This window comes from Labrus mixtus, chromosome 22, assembly GCF_963584025.1.
Source record: "Labrus mixtus chromosome 22, fLabMix1.1, whole genome shotgun sequence".
In the NCBI taxonomy this organism is placed as follows: domain Eukaryota; kingdom Metazoa; phylum Chordata; class Actinopteri; order Labriformes; family Labridae; genus Labrus; species Labrus mixtus.
This window is the reverse complement of record NC_083633.1, coordinates 8,585,904-8,607,820: the sequence shown is the minus strand read 5'-3', so window position 1 is coordinate 8,607,820 and position 21,917 is coordinate 8,585,904. Positions and strand designations below refer to the sequence as shown.

General features: G+C 44.4%; 1 long non-coding RNA gene across 1 annotated transcript in view; it reads left to right on the top strand.

Moving 5' to 3' along the window:
- The window catches only part of LOC132956494 (uncharacterized), a 47,134-nt gene extending 26,543 nt beyond the window's left edge, over nt 1-20,591 (top strand). Inside the window, exon 2 of the long non-coding RNA XR_009666038.1 lies at nt 20,399-20,591. This is a non-coding gene — a long non-coding RNA (uncharacterized LOC132956494). The remainder of the gene's footprint in view (nt 1-20,398) is intronic.
- The last annotated feature ends 1,326 nt before the right edge of the window (nt 20,592-21,917 follow it).

Genomic DNA, 21,917 nt, shown 5'->3' with positions numbered 1-21,917 from the left:
TGGATGTTGTTGTTTTGTCGTTTTCAGCTAATTTATGCTAATTTATTCTAGCAAGCCCAAGGAAGAGTGCCAGCCGGTGAAGAGAATATTACATGGTGGTTGAAGCTGGTATTGTCGTGCCTCGTGATGCCATTGGGTCTAAAAAGACTTTTCCTCATAAGCTTACACTTCCTTATTTGCCCGTGTGTGTTATATTCAAACCTTTTACCTTACACCTCCCAGTTTAACTTAATGAGTACTTTAAGAGGCACAGCATGGAGAAGTTGTGCGTCTTCATTAGCGTTGACGTCGGCTCTGAAGATGAGAAGGATGTGCTGCAGCTCTGCAGAAGTATTCGATGTTTTGCAGCAAACTCAGGAACAGGCTCATGCATTAATCTACATTTCTCTAAATGCCAGCTGGCTTTATTTTTTCCGCTTCAGTCCATCTGTGAGAAGTTTGGAAAGCAATGAGGTGGAAATTAATTTAGTCCAATTTACAGAAACACTGAAATGTTTTATGCAACAATAACAGAAACCAGAAATTGCATCCAAACAGAAAGTTAAAGATTTGATGCAAAGAAACGTGTTTCACATTCCTAAACAGTTTGAATGTTTCTTACCGTCTGAGACTCTGTGTGCAGATTTGGCAGTGAGGATTCTGTGTTAAGTGATTCTGCTGCTACTTTACTGCTCAGATTAACTGTCAGTCATAATATGAGACAAAAAACAGATCAAACTCATGAAACTCAAGTGGTGATGAAGTGTAAATGTTTTTTCTGTATTTCTAAAGAAAAGAACCAGAACAGAAACTCTCTGAGTGGGGCGCTGGTGGCGCAGGGGTTAGTGCGCGAGCCCCATGTATGAAGGCTTTGCTCCTCCAAGCGGGCGGCCCAGGCTCGAATCCCACCTGTGGCTCCTTTCCCGCATGTCATTCCCTACTCTCTCTCGCTCCCTGATTTCCGAATCTATCCACGGTCCTATCTCTCAATTAAAGGCACAAAAAAGAAACTCTCTGAGTGACATGCTAATTAGAAACATGAACCTTTAAAGGAGCAATATGTAACTCTGCCACCTCGTGTTTAAAATGGGCACTGCAGTCCAAATCCAAAGAGAGATGAAATGCTTCATTAGTCTGGTGGATCTGGCTCGGAGGCTCAGGTACCGTCTCTCCGATGGCGGGAGGCTGAAGAGTCTGTGTGATTGATGGCTGGATGCTTCTCAGGTGAGGCGGGTGTTGTAGATGTCCAGGAGCGAGGGAAGAGAGATGCAGAGGATGTCTCCTGATGTCTTCACTATGCGTTGCAGGGTCTTGCGGTTGTGGGCGGTGCACTTCCTGTACCACATAGTGATGCAGCTGGTCAGGCACCTCTCCAGCTACTAGACCAAAATTTGGTCCGCACCAGGACATGAACCAGCGACCCTCTGGTTCCCTGCAGACTGAGCTACTGCCGCCCCTACATAAATATATAAATGTATTTTAAAAGAAAATACAGAAGAAAACAATTTGTATGCTAAATAAACCGCTCTTATTAGGATGAAGAAGAGCAGAGACGATGTAGGTCTCGTTAGCTTCAGGGATTTCATGCATAATTAAACATGTTTAGAGATGAAAATGTACCTGAGGGAGAATTTAAGAGCTCCTTTAGATTCTTCATGATGCTAAACAGAAAGAAAAAAAAAAATTCTCCCGGAGCACATTTCCTTTTTTATTTAGGAGGAAACCAAAACTCTCACAATGAAACTTTTTCTTAAAGCAGGAGCTCCTCAGACCTTTTCCTTCACAGAGTTCGGTTTGAAGTGTCGACGCGATGCAAATGTGAAGTCTTGAGTATCTGCTGCTGGAGGGAATACGGTCAATACGAGCCGAGGATGCTGTTGGAAAAGTAAAATGCAGAGCGGAGAGGGGTGAAGACTTCCACTGTGCTGTGAGGGATCTTTTCAGTTCGAAATGTTTGAATAGAAAAAGTTGTCTGTGACTGTTACACACGTCTGCAAACCTTCATTATCCTCATTACGTTGTTCTCTACATCGGGGCGCTTCCAGCTGCTGGGAGGGAAACTGTAGAAATGAGAACAAGTTGTCTTAAGGCCCAGACACACCAAGGAGAGAGTCGGGCGGTCGCCGCCCTAGTTTTTGCGGTGTGTCCAGCTCCGTCACTACCCACCGGCCTGTTGACTCTGCGTCAGTCGGAGTCGGCACGGTTGGAGAAAATAATCTCTCTGATTGGCTGTTCGGAGGTTAGAACAGGGTCTCTTTTACCCCCAAATGATGCATAATGGATCATTTAAATTTACACCAACAGCTCTGCAGCGCGGTCAGGGGAGCGTTTAACCCTTTGCGTGTCTTTTTGATTCATCTGAACAGGTTAAGCAGGCGGTAAAGCCGTGCGGTAGTTCCAACAGCGAAGTCGCCCCCTGCTGGACATGAGAAGGTTTAGGGCACTTGTGTGTTGGCGTCACTACTTACAAAGCTACACACTCTCCGTAAACACAGCCTGCGTTTCCTCTGCAACATTTCTGATCCTCTTCTAAAACATTCACACTTTCTGACCGGGCAGTAGGGGAAATACAGCTGCATAAAATCATCACTACTTCTTCACAACAGTTTAAATGTGACTTGTTCTTTCCTCCCTGACTCCCTGTTTCCTCCTCTTTAACCTCTCTCTCTCTCTCTCTCTCTCTCTCTCTCTCTCTCTCTCTCTCTCTCTGTCCCCCCGTTATGCATTTGTTTCTCTTTTCAAACTAAACTGTCACATCTGCTTCTTTCTCAGAAGGATGCACAATTAGGATTTCTCACGCACCTTTCAAATCACAGCCGTCACAGAGACAGCTTATGTAATGTGCCTCGCCCTGAGGCCGCGGAGACCGTTTAACAGCAGAGGTGGTCCACTGACAGAAACGTATTATCCTCCTGATCGACCTCAAACAGCTGCAGGGCGCCACGAGACGAGGAGGCCGGTCCTCCAGAGTCTCTTCTTCTGCAGATGAATGCTTTAAGGTTTCAGGTTCATCAGTCCTGTACTGTTGGAAGTTAATGTCGAATTTACATACTGCAGAATGTTTGCCAAAACATGTTGAACACGCACAAGGTCAAATTGACTTATAGAGCGCTTTAAAACAAACCAAAGTGCTCTACAGCGGGCGTGAAGACAAGTCTCACAAGAGAATCCAGGAACAGAGTAATTAAAGAACACACAGTGTGGTCATCTATACATCAAGACAGACAAGAATAAACACACACAGACAAACACACAGGAAGATAAAAGGCTTCCAATGAAACAAGGCAGGATGCAAATCATCGTTTGGTGAGGGATGGGAAGCAAGTACAGTGGATCTCAACTGGTCGAGCTTCATGACCCACCAACAACTGCTTCATGAACAATCACGGCCCAAATATCTTTTTTTTCAACCAATCACATTCATCTAATGAAAAGTTGTACAGTTTGGACCTCTGATGGTAGAGAACATGTGACAGAACAAAACAAACGTGTTTAAAAAAGGGCTTCGTAGACTTTTTGACACTATTTTCTTTTCCAGGCGAGCCACAGAAAGCTTCTCTGCGACCCACTTTAGGGTCCCGACTCACCAGTTGAGAACCGCTGCACTAGTATGTAGAGGTGGGGAAAAAAATCGATAAATGTAAAAATCAAGATTCTTATCTTCTGAGATTTGAAATAGATTCATAACTCCCAAAAACTCAGTAGAACGCCAAATGGAGCAGCAATAAATTCAGCCAGTCTCTCAGATGACTGGAGTAGATCCTGAAATAGACTTTGAATCCATTGATTCCAGAATCTTTTTTGAATAAAAATAGATTCTGAATCGAATCGTAACCCCAAGAATGGAAATTGAATCGAATCGTGAGACACCCAAAGATTCCCAGCCCTAGTAGTATAGGTGTGATATGTTCCTGTGTATTTCTTCTGGATACCACTCTGGCTGCAGCATTCTGGTTGTGATCGATGTACGGAGGCCTGGTTGGTACTAAAGGGAGTTACAGAACCTGAGTCGAGACCCAGGATGTAAAGCACTGCCCTCAAAGTTTTTACGTACTATTAAACTTTGTAACACTTTGGTTTGTAAAGAAAGCCAAACAGCTGTTAAAACAGGCTCCACATTTAAAAAAATAATAAGGGGCCTTTTATCGGAACACAATGACAACTTCCCCCTCTGATGTTCTGAAGACTCGCTGTGTTTTCTAGTGATGCTTTGGGATGGATCAAAGTGAACCCTGACTCTGTTCTATAGTCCAGACCAGAAGAATCCTCATTCAGCTCGATCTCGTGAGTCGAGTCTTGTCCAGGTTATTTAAAAATGTGCAGCCCTGGTGGATCTGCATTCATCTGCATGTGTTTGTGGATGTAAATACTCTGTGTAAATGGTGACTTTGTTGCTTTGGTTTGCAGCACCTTAAGGATGTGTTGCTCTTTACTCCCACGTGTGTTGAGCTGAATCCATACGTCGATGAAAGCCTTTCTTGCTGTTTCAGTCGGCCGTGTGAAATGTTGGAGGCAGCTCAGCACATCGAGCCAACAGCTCCAAGCTTCAGAGACGCTTTTTGGGTTCTTAAAGGATGAATCACAAATGTGGAAGCGAGCTCCTGATGTTCGCTTTCATCTCCGCTTGCTTTTTATTTTTATTTTGCAAAAGCCCACATGTAGCAGAGAAGAGAAACACACGAGTCATCACCAGCTGGTGGCAGACGCAGCCCGGATGCTGCTCTCTCCTGATTCATGTTTTTTATCCATAAACTTTGTGGGTTTTTTTCAACTTCAGCTGCTCAAGGTGAAGAGATGGAGAGAGTACAAACTCCTCGACTAGCAGTTAAGAAGTGTGAATTTTTGAGGCAGATATCTTTGTTTTAAAGGTCCAATCAGTGAGATGTGTAGTGAGTGAAATGATAAAGTGACCTTACTATATGATCAGACATTAAGGAAACATGCTCTGTTGAAGTGCTGGCTTCTCTGACAACAATGCAGCAGTCAGTATGTCCTCCTTCTAACTTTAGATTCTGCTCCTGAATGCTCTGGATTTGTTTGGACCAGAGAAGGTAGGCGGTTTTAAGGCACCACCACATGGCCGTTTTGGACGCCCCTCGGTTTGTCAGATATGAGAGCAGTTATCAGGTCAAACCAACAGGTGTTGCAGCGATGGAAGCGGGCAAGAGAACTGGTTCAGATAGAAGTGATTGTACCCGACCTAAAAAGCCTCTGCATGTTTCTAATAAGCTCCACGAGCAGAAACGTGCTCAAACTAGGATCAATGTTGGAGATGCTTTTTGAAAAATGGAGAGAGGTTAGAACACAGAAAGGTTTACAGACCGATGCAGAGCTGGATAAACACTGAAGCTTCAGTGTCCACCACATGGCAACCTGTGTGAGCATGGACTCTAGAGAGGAGGGGGCGGGGGGAGACAGCTCTCTACAGTGTTTAGAATTAGGACTGCAGTACCCATTTTAAACACTAGGTGTCAGAGTTACATACTGCTCCTTTAAGCAGCAGTTAAACTAAGAGACGTACCTGGTGATGACATCTTGAAGTGTTAAAGAGCCCATATTATGCCCTTTTTGGGGTTTGTATATTTAATCTATGTACCTACTAAAGTTTTTTCACAATAGCTAAAGTTATAAAAAAGTGTCTGTTTTCATGTACTGCCGCTCCATGCACCTGCTCGCTTCTGACTCTCTCTCTCTAAGGCTCTGAAGTGCCCACGTTCAGAGTCCCCGCGTGTGCCAAGTCTGATCTGATTGGTCGGCCTGTCGGTTCTGTCGTGATTGGTCAGCCGCTCAGCACGGTTCTCGGAAATGTCTCGCCCTTTTTACCATATTGGGAATGCAGCCAATTTGCCTCCTAGCAGAGCAAAAACACCGGTATGCAAATGGAAGTGGCAACTTCAACTTCACCAATCTGACAGAGAGGAGGAACAAACACAACAACCTTTGCCACGAAGGCATGAGCACGACATTTCAGTGTTGTAGGTATTTATTTTGCAGCCTTTTCAGATGTAATATATGCCAATCGGTAGCTAACGCAATAGCTTCATTGCGTTGTTTATGTATATGCTAAGTGTGGAAACTGCAGCTAAATGTTTACCGAAGCAGACACCGTGTGCTGCAGAATATGATAACTTACAACAAGAACATAGCAACAGTAACACACACCTTATGTGTGTATCAAGTCTTTTTATCAGAAAAACTCTCACTGTTATTGTGTTGAAAAATACGTTAGCCTCTTCCAATTTCACTGACTGGAGCTACCAGCATATTTCCCTCATCCAAAAATATATATCTTACTCGTGTCTTCACAAAGTTTGGCTTGATTACAATATGATTATTGGCCACAAATGTGTTCTGTACAATACATTTTTATTGTATTTACATTAGTACTGTACGTTGTTTATTGCAGCGACTCACCTTGTTCTGCATTGTATATCACCTCCTTGATGTGATTAAAAATTCAATGAGCAATTGTAAGTATCAATGACATCATAGACTTACTTACTTTGACTACAAAAGCCCAGGTGATAATCATGTGTTTGTTGGATGAATATCTCATGCAACAATGTTTCCTCCTCTGTCATTATTTTCCTTCTTATTGAACATTATTTCATTTTAATCAGTATCTTCTTCTTTCATCAGGAGAATGAATCCGCTGCCTTTTCCTTGTACCAAAAACATCACGGAGAACTGCAGAAGAGTGTGTTCATTATAAATAATGATTTACATCTTCAATCAAATTCATTCTAATCAAACAGTTTCACTATTTCAGAGAAATAAAAGTAAACAAGTGAGAAAATCATTTGTTGAAAGTTCTTTATTCTCAGCTAATTTAAATGTGTAGAACTATACGTGTAAATATACAATGAGAAGTAACATTTTACATCCATCAGGACGACACACGACAGGATAACCACTCCAACCAGTGGTTATCCTGTCGTGTGTCGTCCTGAGGATTCGCCCCGAGTTTCCTGTCCCGACTGGACAGTATGTTGGCTTCCGCCCGCCCCTTCACTACACCTGGACACGTGTCGAGCCACCCCTCCTTCTTTTTGAGAGTCAGGCATTTTCTGCAGCTCCTCCATGAATGGTTCTGGTTCCTCCTCCAACATCAGTGCCATCAAGTCCCTGACATATCCTGTAAAAAAGTAATTCAAGAACAAAAATCTATTTAATAATGTTTAGTTATTACTCATTTTTTTTTACACTCATCTGTTTTTTTGGAAACATTTACAAAGACTTTGAAGGTATATTTAAATAGGTATTTATCACTTTAAAGGGTTTAAAAAATAAAATAATTTGTAACTCACTGTATGTTGTGTCTGTTTTTTTTGGATTTGAGGAATGCCACCTTATAGACCAGCTATCCTGTAGAGGTTGTTGCTTTATCACGTTCAGCATGTTCGTTGTTATGCATCACAGACAGCAACAAGCTACAATACAAAAAGCTAAAATCAGCAATCATGTAATGAAATCACAGTTTTCTGATATTCTTGCTCAGATTTCAGCAGTTGGACAATTTCTTAGGTGTGTGTGCTTACCTTTGCTTGTCCCTTGTGTGTAACCCAGGCCAACTGTGTGTGGACTGATGACCCCTTTGGAGGTAGGTATGTCTGTGTGGCCTCTGAGACTTGTGGGGAGTCTGTCTGCCACCCAACCTCATCATGGAACCTTGGTACACTCGTTAGGATACTGGAGCTTGTTGTCTGTGTAATCTACTGTGATGTACTCTGAAAAAAGAGACAGACTACGGCATATCGGGCGTGCAACATGAGCTGCTGGGCTTGCCACAACGAGCCAATGGGCTTAGGTCAGTGATCTCACACTGACAAGACGTCACACTGGCAATTTCTTTTTTTTTTTTTTTAATGATGACAAGCCGGAATGAAAACAAGCCGAAATGAAAACGGAGTAACAAGGCTATTTTTAAGTGTAAGGAGTAGAAAGTAAAGATAATTGAGTGAAAATGTGAGGAATAGAAGTAAATAGTCGGCTGAAAGATAATTACTCCAGTAAAGTATAGATACCCAAAAAGTAAGGTAACAAAGTAGTGTCAGAGGTGTCAAGACGTTACTTGACACCTCTGTCAGTGTTGAACTTTTATAAAGGTCACGGGCTAAAAGTCCCACCATCTATTTTTAAGTGACGATATTTCATTTAAAAGAATCCAATCTTAACTGTCCAACATCGCGCCGGAGAATCTGTTGACATCCAGAAGTGACCTCGGTCAGCGCTCTGTTGGTGGAAATGTAAACATTGATGCTGTGAGAAGAGGTCAAGAGGTCACTGCATTTATCTATTGAGATGCTGGACTTACCAGAGAAGCTGTAACTGAAACTCAATGTTGGATCAAAAAGTCCCAAATTCTTCCTTAAGACCCCTCTATTGAAATAAAATCAGTTCATCTTGGGTTCATAGCGCTGTGGTCATACCGTTTTCAGCCGTGTTGTGAACAGACATGAAGAACCTGCAGACAAACAGCGCGGAGGGAGCAGTTTCCAGGTGTTGTAATCTAGCTTCCAGCGCCGATTGTGGACACATGCACTTTTTCCCACGGTTGACTTTGGCCACGTTAACAGATTTCAGCCATAAAACCGTGACCTTCTGTGGCGTTTTGGCTGTTTGACATGGCGTTTTGGGTGCTTGAAAATTCAATGTGAGCGAACGTCTGTAAACAGCGCCAACTCTGTCTTTGTGTAAACTGGAAATGTGACGTTCCTCTAAAAAAAGGAGACTTTACAAAATGCACATTATGCTTTAAGTCAAGCTAGAAGGTGGACTACAAATACAATGGCCGACTCATGAGTTCTATTTGTGAAAATGCCGACTGGCATGACTCCCTGTCGGCATGTTCCCTCTTTGCAGTTTAGAGTCACTTGGAGTTACAACTCCACCTCATCGTCATCAGACCTGTTTGGTTTTTTTGAACCAGGCTGTAAACATGTTAATCTCTGCTGTAAAAACAGGCTTTTTAGAATGGGTGTGTATGTGACTTCCTTTGATTCTGCAGCCAGCCTCTAGTGGACACTCGAGGAACTCGAGTGCTCAGAGTAAATGTAACGTGTTGAAGAGAAAAACTTTAAACCTGCTCTTCCTGTGTGTGTCTGTGGATGTTCTCTCTCCCCGCCGTCTCGCCAAAACGATCTGAAATATTTGAGTCTGTGTAAACACGCAGACGTTGTTTCATCATGTTTACCTCGTCTGTTTGGGGCTCCTAATCCCTGAAGGAGGTCTACAGGAAGTGGAGAGGCAGAAACAAGATGCTGCTGGATGTTTCAACACCACATTCATGTTTCTAATAAAACAAAGTCGACCTGCACGAGACGATCAGGTGACGTCTGAGGCCTCTGCTGTCAACACTCTTTAAAATGTATGCATGAGGAGCGACTGAAACTCCCCTGCAGACCGTCTGTTTTCTGAACTCACTCTCCTTCCTGGAGGATTTACTCGCTCGTATAAAGCAGAGAACCCAATCAGGACTCGGAGGTATAGATTTTCAGCGGTGGCGGCGTCAGAAAGAGTTGTGTGAAATACAGATTTGTGTGTTGACGCCGGGGATTGGCCACACAAGGGAGATGTTATAAATTAGAGGGCGGGTGTGAAATCGTTCGACGAGGGCCCTCCCTGCACGGTGGGGGGGGGGGGGGGGGGGGGTGTCTAATGTTCACAGCTCCCTCAGTTTAAGTGCACGCTGCATTAAATAGCTCGTAGCACTTAGCATGGTTTTATCACGCGGGCTGCAGGGAGCAACAGACTCTGCTTACATCAGGGGAAAATGTGAGTCATTAATCTGCCATCTGTCCTCACACTGGATGAGACACTGAATGAGAGCCTCGAGGACGGAGATGTAACAAGTCCTTCAACTCTTTGGTTTGTAACACGATGTCAGCAGCTCAACTAACAGACTAATTACCATCACACTTCTACTGTCCATTTCCACATACGAGAGTGAGTGCCGCTGTCTGTAAGCGCCGCGCACTGCAGTCCTGTTTGCTGCCACTCTGGTTGATACTCGTGCTGGACAGATTAGATCAACCTGGACAGGATAACCCTAACCCTGTGATCTTGTAGTTCTCCTGGGATCTTGTAGTTCTCCTGGGATCTTGTAGTTCTCTTGTGATCTTGTAGTTCTCCTGTGATCTTGTAGTTCTCCTCTGATCTTGCAGTTCTCCTGGGATCTTGCAGTTCTCCTGGGATCTTGCAGTTCTCCTGGGATCTTGTAGTTCTCTTGTGATCTTGTAGTTCTCCTGTGATCTTGTAGTTCTCCTCTGATCTTGCAGTTCTCCTGGGATCTTGTAGTTCTCCTCTGATCTTGTAGTTCTCCTCTGATCTTGCAGTTCTCCTGGGATCTTGTAGTTCTCTTGTGATCTTGTAGTTCTCCTCTGATCTTGCAGTTCTCCTGGGATCTTGCAGTTCTCCTGGGATCTTGCAGTTCTCCACTGATCTTGTAGTTCTCTTGTGATCTTGCAGTTCTCCACTGATCTTGTAGTTCTCTTGTGATCTTGCAGTTCTCCTGGGATCTTGTAGTTCTCTTGTGATCTTGTAGTTCTCCTGTGATCTTGCAGTTCTCCTGGGATCTTGCAGTTCTCCTGTGATCTTGCAGTTCTCCTGGGATCTTGCAGTTCTCCACTGATCTTGTAGTTCTCTTGTGATCTTGTAGTTCTCGTGATCTTGCAGTTCTCCTGTGATCTTGTAGTTCTCCTGTGATCTTGTAGTTCTCCTGTGATGTGTGAACAGCTGATCATGGCTGCGCTCACGCTCCAGAAATGGACCCAGTGGGGCGCGTGCCGTTCATTGCCGTCCAAAACTTTGGTGATGACTGACTATATGGCATATTTACAAATGGGGCCTGAAACCAACGTACACCTCTTCCACACAAAGTTTGTGATCTTAAAAAAAGCAATCGTAAAATGTGCGCCCAGGCGAGCAAACTCTGATCGCGGCGTACATTAAACCCGTTTGATTTCATAACCCTCAGCATCGGGCCCAAAGTTTGATAAGGAAAACTTCTGTCTCCGTCTACACCTTCTTCAACTTTGCACAAAACAGAACTTATTATATGAAAGTCTGAGAGATCAGCCGTGCTTTTAAATCCCCTTTGATTTTCAAAGACCTGTCGACCTTTCTGAAAGCTCCGCCCCCAGGACAAGCTTTACCAACAGAGGAGCGTTAATGCAAAGAACGACAGAAGAGTCGGAGAGCGTCTCGTTTTTATTCAGCCCAACTCTCTGAAAGCTTTTCGTGAAGCGAGCAGCCGGCGGCGAGCTCAGCCTCCTGTCACACTTTTATTAACTGGAATGAACTCTCAATGTTTTAAAAGTTAAAGGTTGTCATAACAACAGAAACTGTCTATTGTAACATATGCACACATTTTACACTCTTTTCGTCAGCTCTCAGAAGAGTGTGTGTGTGTGTGTGTGTGTGTGTGTGTAGAGGTTTGTGTGTGTTTCTGTGTAGAGGTTTGTGTGGGTCTTTGTGTGTGTGTGTGTGTGTGGGGGGTGGGTCCATAGCAGCAGGCCGTATCCATCAACACCCCCGAGGAACCAACGAGACATGAGAGATTCACAGAATGAGACATGCAGAAATATGATGGAAGGAAGAGAGGGGAGGGGGGGGGGGAGAGAGAGAGAGAGAGAGAGAAAAAAGAGCTAAAGGTGCCAGTTCCCCGGCAGTCTAAGCCTATAGCAGCATAACTAGGAGCTGGTCCAGCTCGTGTTTGTGCTCCAAGACCGAGTCGAGACCAAGACCAAGGCAGGACGAGACCGAGACAAGACCATAAATATCACAGACAAATCATGATCTGGTGTGCAGGACCACAACCGCAACACCGGGAAGGTTGCAAATGAAGTGAAGTTATTTGTTCTTTTAGAAAGAGGGGTTTCCCTCTTATCACAGGAATGACGTGGAGAAATAGACGATCAGTGGTGGTCCGCCCAGTCTGAAGTGGTCTCCAGACTACAACACTAATGAAATAATAAAACGCCTCAAACTTACAGACTTTATTTTGAATCCTGAAATAAAACACGGCTCAGTTCACTCAAATAAGAAGAGAGGAGGTTTTAACTGACTGACTTTAACCTGTTGTTCACACAGTGGGAGGCTGTTTAATTACCAGTTCAGTGTGTGTGTGCGTGTGCGTGTGTGTGTGTGTGTGTGTGTGCGTGTGCGTGTGCGTGTGTGTGTGACTCTATTTAAAGACACAAACACGCTCATTATTACAGCAGATGAGGTTTATCGTCTTTAATTGCTTTTCGCAGAGTTTGATTTCCTCTAATCAGCCCCCTGACGCTCTGTTGGTTCATCTTTAATGTGCTGAAATAAAAGTTTTAATTTCTCAAAAATATCATCGTGTCCATGACCAAATCTGAAAGACAGAGTCAGCAGCTTCCTCCTTCAAAGTAAAATACAGACTTCTCCTAAAGTGAAGCTGCTCCGTCGTCCCTTCTGGGCCTCCGTACATGTGTGGTGGTGATGACTGTGTCTGCAGAGACTCTGTCCTCTGACTGGATTTTACTGTTCTGCTTTGTGACGGTTGACTCGGGACGTTTCTGGGCGGGGAGCTGGTGTGTTTCCTCCGGGATTAGACGCGATTCAAACTGGTGAATGTGACGGACGCAGACAGAGTCAAAGACGAGAAAATATAATCGCAGTGAGGCCAAGCGGTTTTGGCTTAATGGGTTGGGAACCAGAGGGTCACCAGTTCAAGTCCTGAGTCTAGAAAGAGATGCCAGTTCACTTCCTAAAACCGCAGAGGCCCCCAAATGCTCTGGCTCATGTGCAGCATTAGAAATGATCCACTAGTGCCTTTTTGTTTCTTTGTGTATTTTAGGATTTCAGATTTGTCAGGAGCGGTGCAGGCACGTGTGCTGCTCGTCTGTCCCAGCGTTTGTCGTCTTTTTGATATTTTCTTTCTCCCCGGCTGACGTCCTCAGCCTGCAGCTTTGACCCTCTATATCTGGCTGCACAGGTCCAACACTTCCCCTGCTGAGAATTCCTCACGAGGCCCGGTGTCACTGCAGAGTCTGCACGGCTGCTTCTGCTCTGATGGTTTCTGTTAAAAAAAAAAAAGGAAATTCTCTTCTCATACTGTACGCTCTCATATATCGCTCTCATATTGTTTCCTGTGTTCTCCGGGGAGACGCTGACTTTCAGATCTCCTTCACTCCTCCTCCGGTTCTCTCTTCCTCGTTTCGTCTCTTCCTGGATTTGTAAAGTCGTTTTCATTTTGGATTGTTCAGTGCAATGTTGCAGCATCATCAGCTGTGCGTGTGTGTGCGTGTGTGTGTGTGTGTGTGTGTGTGTTGTGTGTGTGTGTGTGTGTGTGTTGTGGCACTGACAAATGCTGCGCTAAAATTATCTCTCTGACCTGCTGCTGGGAGAGAGCAAAGGCTGGAAATGTAGGTTGTTTTTTAACTGACAGCTCCTCCACTTGGACTCACACACACACACACACGTCACTCACACACACACACACACACACACACACGTCACTCACCTTACCTTGACTCATCTCTCGTCAGGTGATGGATGTCTCAGAGAAAGACCGATGGAGGGAAGAAGAGGGGGAGACACATACATGGGAACCACAATCAGCCTCTTAATGAAGCTTTTCTAATCAACTCATTAGGAATAATAAAAAATAATAAATCACACACAAACGTGAATGTGAAACCATCATGCCAACATGAGATGTGAAAGCTTGTATTGGTGTGTTAGTCTCTCCTCTTCTGGTCTTTATCTGCGGTGTGTGTGAGAGATAATCATGATGTGAAGTTCAGTAGCTGATTGGTTCTTATTCGTGATGGAAATCCTTTCTCTCCGTCACTGCTCATGTGTCGCGCTCCCCGCCCTCCTTCTTCTTCTCTACATACTAAACATGTTTTTGTCTTGTGACGGCTTCACCATAGAAACTGCAGATGAATCAGAGTGCTCTCCTGCCCCTTTCAGATAGAATAACTACACATTTCAAAGTCCAGTCTTCCTGTTCTCTTTCACTCTTTTCTCTTCGTCAGCGTGCTCTAGTGTTGAAGTCAAGGCCACACTAACCGAGACCAAGATATACCTGAGACCAGAGTGTTTCGGGACCGAGGCATTTAGGGATCCAGACTGAGTCAAGACCAGGACCAAGGCAGGGTGAGACCATAAATACAACCGAATAATCAGACCGGTCTTGATTTCAAATCGGGAGTCCGCCCAGTCTGAGACCGAGACAAGACAAATGCTTTAGATTCTGAGGCGAGAGGGAGACCTTCAAAAAGTGGTCTAGAGAGCCTGCTGTTTGACTCCACAGCTTTTATCATTTACACTTCACTAAGGCGGCTGGTTAGCTGGTGTTTCCCCCGAGGGGTTAAAGAGTATTTCAGCCTGAGGTGAAGTGCGCGGGGTGTCCTGCACATAAACTTCCAGAAGTAATCAGAGAGGTTTAGAAAAAACAGCCCAGACACAATAATTCCTCCTAAAGACGTCTTCTCCCCCGGTGATGCTGCACCCGCTGCTTTACACTCAGTCAATAACAGTTGATCACAGCCTCGGCCTCGTCCTCAGAGGGAGCCGTCTGTGAGGAGAAGTCGATAACAAAGGCTGAGTCCTGAACGGGAGACGATGCAGCAGCTCGGGGGAAAAAAAGACAAACCAACAACAAAGCAAACAAACAGTGCAGCGCGCCGTTTGATATTCAGACGTGGAAACGGCACGGGACGGCGGGCGAATCATTCGTTCTGATTATCATGACAATGGAGACGGTAAGATCTGAGCTTGTAAACATCAGCACCGTGTGGAGGCACACACACACACACACACACACACACACACACACACTCTCACACACACACACACACAGGAGGAAACAAAGGACTGTTCTGGTGAGGAGCCTGATCAGTCCATTGACTCCTGAGTATAAAAACTGAACTCATACTCCTCCTCTACTCGTCTTTCTCCTCCTGAAACACTTTCAATCAGCCACATTACTCCTCTCGATCAATAAGGAAACTCAATTATTCATTAAGGCGAAGTCGAATCACACATCAGGGCCTGAATGGTAAGATGTCCAAAGAACCTCATCACAGTTTTAAAACACTTAAACTGTGATCATCGAGCCTCGGCCCAAGTTCATAAAATATCATTCACCCAACCATTTAAGAGCGCACTCACACCGGGCAAGCCCAAGTACGTTTGACCCCCGAAGTCCAGTTGGTTTGACTCGCGTGAGCTCCCCGACCTTCCTCGGCCCTGACACGGACGGAAGAGGTGCGCTTTCGGCACCGTGCGGATCACGCACGAGCACAAGCACTGGAACACGGCGTATGATCGATCCCCGCCTCCATTATGGAAGAAATCACAGAGTCCTGTCTGTGTCTGACTAACATGACTCAGCATAAAACACAAAGTCAGCAAAGAAGCTGCCATGTTCACTGTGTTGTTCTCAGGACGGACGGACCCGACCGCACGTCCCTTTTTTCTTTGAGTCCGCCTGTCTTGTAAACTGAAGCGTGCTTCATGATCATGTAGAGGGCTTTAATCATCCCCCTCTCTCTCCTCCCAACATGTCCTGTCTCTCTTCAGCTGTCCTATCAACAAAGGCAAAAAAGACCCTAAAAATATCTTTAGAAAACAAACTCATTCGATCTTATAAAGAAATCTGCACGTTAATGTTTCCGACTGAATCTTGAATACCTGCCTTAGAGTTGAACTTCTTTCTTAGTTTTTAGTCCGTGGTTGGTGCAGCTTGCAGAAACCAGCTGACAGCTCCTCAGAGGTCTGCTGCTCCCCTTTCTGATCTTTTTTTTTTTTTTTTATAAAAACCGGAGCTAAAACGGGGCTGTGACCCAGACCAGGTGACGGGACATCGAATGTGTTCTGGTCGTGCCCGGGACAGGACATGAGTGTGTGCGTGTCTGTGTGTGCGTCATCCCTTGCCCTCTGTTTATAAATAGCGTTCGGTTGGAGGCTGTTTGTCTGTTCCAAACAAATTAAATCAGCAGTAACCTTACCTGCTGTCACCTGAGTCTCTCTTCCTTTGTTGCCTTCTGTTCCGCCGACGCAGCAGGAAACACTCCGCTCGTCTCCCCGTGACGCTCGCACACTTTAATGCAGAAAGTGTGTGTGTGTCAAGTCCGTCCTTCCTCACCACTCCGACAGGTTTCTGTTTGTTTGTTTCCCTGACAGTGAAATGAGTCATAATTCCTCTTCTCTTGTGTGTGTTTGTGTGTTTGTCATTGGTTGGGCTTAATCGTGCACAAACAAACGCTTTTCAAAGCGGCACATGGATAAAAAGGCTTGAGGTGCTAAGTGGCTTCTCAGCGGGTGGTTGAGTCCTCGCAGAACGTGGCTGTACTCATTTCAACCCAGAAAACAACATTAACATATTCTCTAAACGGCCCTGCGAAGTGTAAACAGGTTCAGTGTTTTATTTAATGTGTGTTAAACATGTTTCAGACCAGGACTCCAGTTTAAGTGTTGATTTTCTTTCAGCTCTCAATCTGAACTTCATGCTCGTGTAAAATACTCCAAAAGAGCTCTGAAGCGTAGCTCGAGTAGCCTTTGAGCTTTGTGAGCCCGTTCATTGTGAACCAATAGGAACCTGGTGTTCTTTGCCCTGATTTTGTCCCTCAAGGCTTTCTGTAGACAGAAGCTTAAACAAGCAAATAAACATAATCGTTGTTGATGCTACTTGTCGCCAGGGCAATACACGACTGCACTTAACCCACAACATCCCCGAAAGAGTTACCAAAACATTAACCGGATAGAAGAATCATAATCGACCATTTATGCTTCCATACAAGAATACTTTTAAAAAGTACGTAATGATTTGGCCAAAATGCAGCCTGAGAACAAATGTGAGATCCACAGTTTACCAAAAATAATGATTCAGGAGACAGACTCTAGTGGACACTTGAGGAACTGCAGCTTTAAAGTTGGACATTTTAACATGGGGCTCTATGGGGACTGACTCACTGCAGGAGACAGACTCTAGTGGACACTGGAGGAACTGCAGGTTGTGTTTTTGTCACCTCTGGTGGTTTTGTTTTTCCACCTTGAAGGTTGCTGTTTGTTTAAAGGAATTTTGGTGACTTGGAGAGTTTTTAGATGTATCCCAGCAGATCCTGCAGAGAAGATGGTTCACCAAGTGTGTGTGTGTGTGTTTGAAGCTGTGTCCTTTTGCTCAGAGCGAACTGGAGAGTTAAGAGAGATCAGAGTCTGAGTCTGCTGATGTTGTCATGGTGATTGCAGAGCTGCCGGGTCTTGGCACTGTGCTCGTATGTGTGTGTGTTATGAGACAGTTTGTACTTGTGTACGTGTGAAAGTCTGCAGGTGGCTGCACAAACAGACTTCATGTATTCCTGCGACATTTGTGCGATGGCCCCGTCTCCACATTACAGCGAGCTCCAGCTGTGAGGGCAGAGCCGGCCCACGGGGTCACTTAGCAAAAGAAGATTTGTTTTCTTCCTCTGAGAAAAGTCACGGTTCAGCTCCTTTTTTTTTTTTTTTTTTTTGCTTGTCTCATCACAGCTTGGTAACCTGTAGCAACAGGGAGCGCACTGTCTTTTCTCCCTTTTGAAATCTCGCTCTGTGTGAACGGACGCTGGCTGAATGTAGAAGACGAGAGAGAGCAAAGACACAATCAGTACGAGCCTGGTTTTCTGTCAGGTCATTGTTTGTTTCTCTGGTCTACAAAGAGACCTGGTCGGGATACAGATGATCACTTTTGAATCGTTCAAATCGAAGAGGAAGAGAAGTGACTGAGTGTGCAAAAAGGACGACGTCGTGGACGACAGATCATACAGACGAGGGGAAATCTCCCAGCACCGACTTCACCTCTCTTCTTTTCTGTTCTTTTCTTTTGACTTCTGTGTGCAGAGTGCTCTGTGATCTCATTGGTCAATGACACTGAAGTAACAGAACATATCGTAGAAGGCAGCTAGAAAATCAAACAAGCTAGACTTTCTGTCGGGAGGCGTCCCAGACGTGTCCTTGATTGTCGTTCACTGTGATTACACAACAATTGTTTTTCTGGAAAAACAACAGACGAGTCCCTAAACCCTTCGACCGCTGGATCGGGCTGTAACTGTGCTGATACCGTGCAGTCTGACCTCGGCATAAGGTAGCTAGGAGCTGCTGAACAGCGCCTCATAAACTTGTAAAATCACATTTCAATCAAACTAAAAAGTCTGGGCATCATTTCTAAATTCAGACTGGAGGAGGAGGGTTGAAAACGCTTGAAGCCAAATTCAACAGGCGTCCAGAAAGCTGCAGTCTGATGACTCTGTTCTGTTTCATTTTTTAATGTCTGAAACTCCGGCAATAAAAAGAGAGTAAAAAGAGAGCTTTGAAGTCAATTTGTGCCGACAGGAAAAGTTGATCTTTTAAGTCTTCTTTTAAAACAAAAACCCCCCGGAGCTTTACACGTCTGAATGACCCCTGAATGTTTTTTTTACCATCCCAAAAAGTTCACTCTCAACAGCAAATATGTCGACGAGATTCTCTCAAAGTGCCGTTTCATTTTATTTTAAAAGGTTCTCAAATTACAGACATGTAATGATGTACTTAACGATCATTGAGTCCTTTTTTTTATCCCATCATATCAATCCAGAACTTAGTGTTTGCTACAGTTTGATTAATCGACATATCTGGATTTACGACAGAGATTCATAGTTTGTGTTTTACTGAAGTGAGACATCATTTTCTAAAAGCATTGTCTTAGAATCTGGAGGAGCAAACAGCTGGTTAATCTCCCTCCTCCTCCAAGAACTGCAACTCCAAGTCTGGATGAACTCTCCAGCTGACCATGTCCCAGTTTGATGACCTGTTAGCTAGCATCAGTACCAGGTCCCAGTTTGATGACCTGTTAGCTAGCATCAGTACCAGGTCCCAGTTTGACGACCTGTAAGCTAGGATCAGTACCAGGTCCCAGTTTGAGGACCTGTTAGCTAGGATCAGTACCAGGTCCCAGTGTGATGACCTGTTAGCTAGGATCAGTACCAGGTCCCAGTTTGACGACCTGTTAGCTAGGATCAGTACCAGGTCCCAGTTTGATGACCTGAATCATGGTGGTGAATGATGGACCATACTGGTGTTAGAGACGATTGGTACATGGCGTTGGCCTTCTTCTTGCCCTCAGCCACGGCAGATACCGCCGAACTCATGGTGCCATGTCGCTAAACTAAGTGCACATGTCGCTGTAAGCACCGGCATGTTGGCAGTTTTCGATTTCGCACTCCAGGGAGAACTTAACAGTGAAAGGCTTTTACAAAACAGGGTCATGGGAATGTTTTGATTGAGTTCAAGTTTTCAGCTTACAAAAAAAAAAAAAAAAATGGAGTGATTCGTAGCACTCATCGTTTACCACAAACCTCGACCTCTGCATCAACTCTGTTTGTGATTTTGTTGTTCAATAAACCTTCTTTGGTTTTGGCCTGAACACTGTTGAAGCTGAACACGGCGACACAAGAGATCATTTTATCCATCAAACAGAGTTTACCTCTCTGAAACTTATGTTTGTTCCATCTTTTTTCAAATACAGTTAAAGTACGACACGTCTCCATGACAAAGCAGAGAAGGACGAAACTCGTAAGATGAAAGGTCCATCCAGCATCGGTGAGTCACTGTCTGCTGCCCGACTGTCACGGCTGACTGGAATGACAAGTTCCACTCAAAGTCCTCTTTAACTCTGTCACGGTGGGATGAGAGGCCCTCGGCAGCAGTTTGGAGAGAGAATTGGAGATCTGCAAGGGGTACATGTATATTTAAAGCCCAGTATCCCAGAGAATTATGTCCGTAATAAGGATGAAATACCTGGAGTTTTCTACATAATGTGATCATTCTGTGTCTATGCAGGAGGTGGAGTGAGCTGACTGGGCTCCTTGTTGCCAGGCAGAAAGTTGGGGAGGGGATATTCAGGTTTCTGATGGGGATGGATCGTGCAGGAGAAGGAAGGAGTGCTTTATTTCCTGACTGTAATCGTAGTTTAACCGAAGATCGAGCTGTCCTTGTGTTATTAATTAGAAATCATATTATTGTGTGTGTAAACCTTGGCTCATTCCCAGTGTTTTGAGGAAATGTTGCTTTAAAATGTTATCATTTCAGTGTGTTTTTTTTATGGATTAGCTTGCAGTACATTGGTATCATGTGTTTAAAGGTCACATATTATACAAAATCCACTTCACCATGTGTCTCTAGTCCGTCTACAAACCCCACAATGATGAGAGAAGTCCATCCTCTCCGTCTTTTTCCTGCTCCACTTTTCAGAAAATGTGTGCTCAAACAGGCCGTTTGGAGATTTTCCCTTCATGACATCACAAAGGGCAGTAGCCCCTCCCCCAGGTGGGTGACACTCCCACAGCTAGGTGTTTTGTTCTGCCCTCTGAGTCTGCCTTCTCACCGTAAACAATAGGACATGGAGCGAGAAAGCACCAAGACACCCAAGCCCTTCCAGAGAGGGGGCGTGGTCAAACACAGCTCATTTACATATTTAAAGGTACAGACACAGAAACAGCCTGTTCTGAGCAGGGCTGAAATAGAGGGCTTTATAGGCATGATCAAATACAGGATCAGAGTGGATTTAGAACAAGAAACCTCACACACATGTTTTGAGGAGCTCTGAGACTTATTTACACTTTTTGAAGAGGAGGAGGATATGTGACCTTTAAATTATGCCCTCAATCACTGACTGTGCATCGTTACAGTAACATCCTCAACCGTCTCATTTTGCAGCAATGTCCAGCAACTGTGTGCGTCCAACACAGAGTTAAGTCTGATGTCTTCTCTGAGAACATCGACCTCCATTTGTGGAGCATCTGAAGCACAAGCGACTGTTTGTGTCACATTACCAACTCTGTTGTTTCTTGCTGCTGCAGCTCGGCTTTTTGTGCTTCATCCAAGTGACCAACAAATACAATATTGCTGCTTTAATTATTTTTTGATTCTTGACCTCAACCCCACACTGACCTGTGACCTCCTCTGTGTTTAAGATAAAGCTACTTCATATGTTAGCAGATAAAAACATAACCGGCTCTCGGACAAATTCAACAAAGATTGAAAATATTAAAGGTATGAATGCTGTATAAAGTGAATATAAAACTTTTAATCTCGTCACTTTATCGGCTTTGTCTTTTGACGTTTTCAGAGCCTTTGAAGCAACGTTTTTTAAGATTTTTTTTTTTTACTCTTGTGTCTCTGCTTTAAAGAGAAAAGGAGGATATGCTTCTAGATGTCGAGAAACAAAAGAAAAGATAAAAAGAGCGTCTGACAGGAGGACAATGTGGAGAGAATAAAAACACAAAGAGGGAAGAACTTAACGTCATATTTCCTGAGCGGATAAGAGCAGCTGTGTCTGAACTCAGCAGGGGGAGGGGGGTGGGGCGGAGTTATTAATGCACCTGAGGATTTTCATGCTTTTCACCTCCCGTTGATTCTCGTCCCCGTCCTCTGAGATTAATCATTGTGGTCATTACCCCGGATCCTCTGGAGCTCGTGATGGCACCAGAGGAGAGCTGGCAGGATGCTGAACGGAAGACAGGAGGAAGAGAGTCAGAGGAAGAGGAAGAGGGGCAGATGAATGCAGAGAGGAGGAGGGAAAAGAGAGAGGAGGAGGAGGTGCTTTTAGATATAAAGTCCTCAATCTTCTCCTCATTCATCCATTCATACCTCTAGTACAACAAACTACTTCTTTAAAATTATGTATAAGAGATGAATAATGGAACAAACCCCCTGACATCATTCATCGGTTTACTGACAGACTTTTTTGAAAAGGCAGAGAAACGAGAGTGATAAAACAGGAAGGAAGTGGTGACTTTGTGTTGTTATTCTCTTCCCACATGTCTTTCGTGTTCCGATATGAAAAGGTGTGTTTACTTCAGCGGGAATCCTGCAGCATGCACAAGATAAGTTTCTCATTATTAAGTTGGACAAGCAGCGGACAATAATGTGATGATGAATGTGTGTGT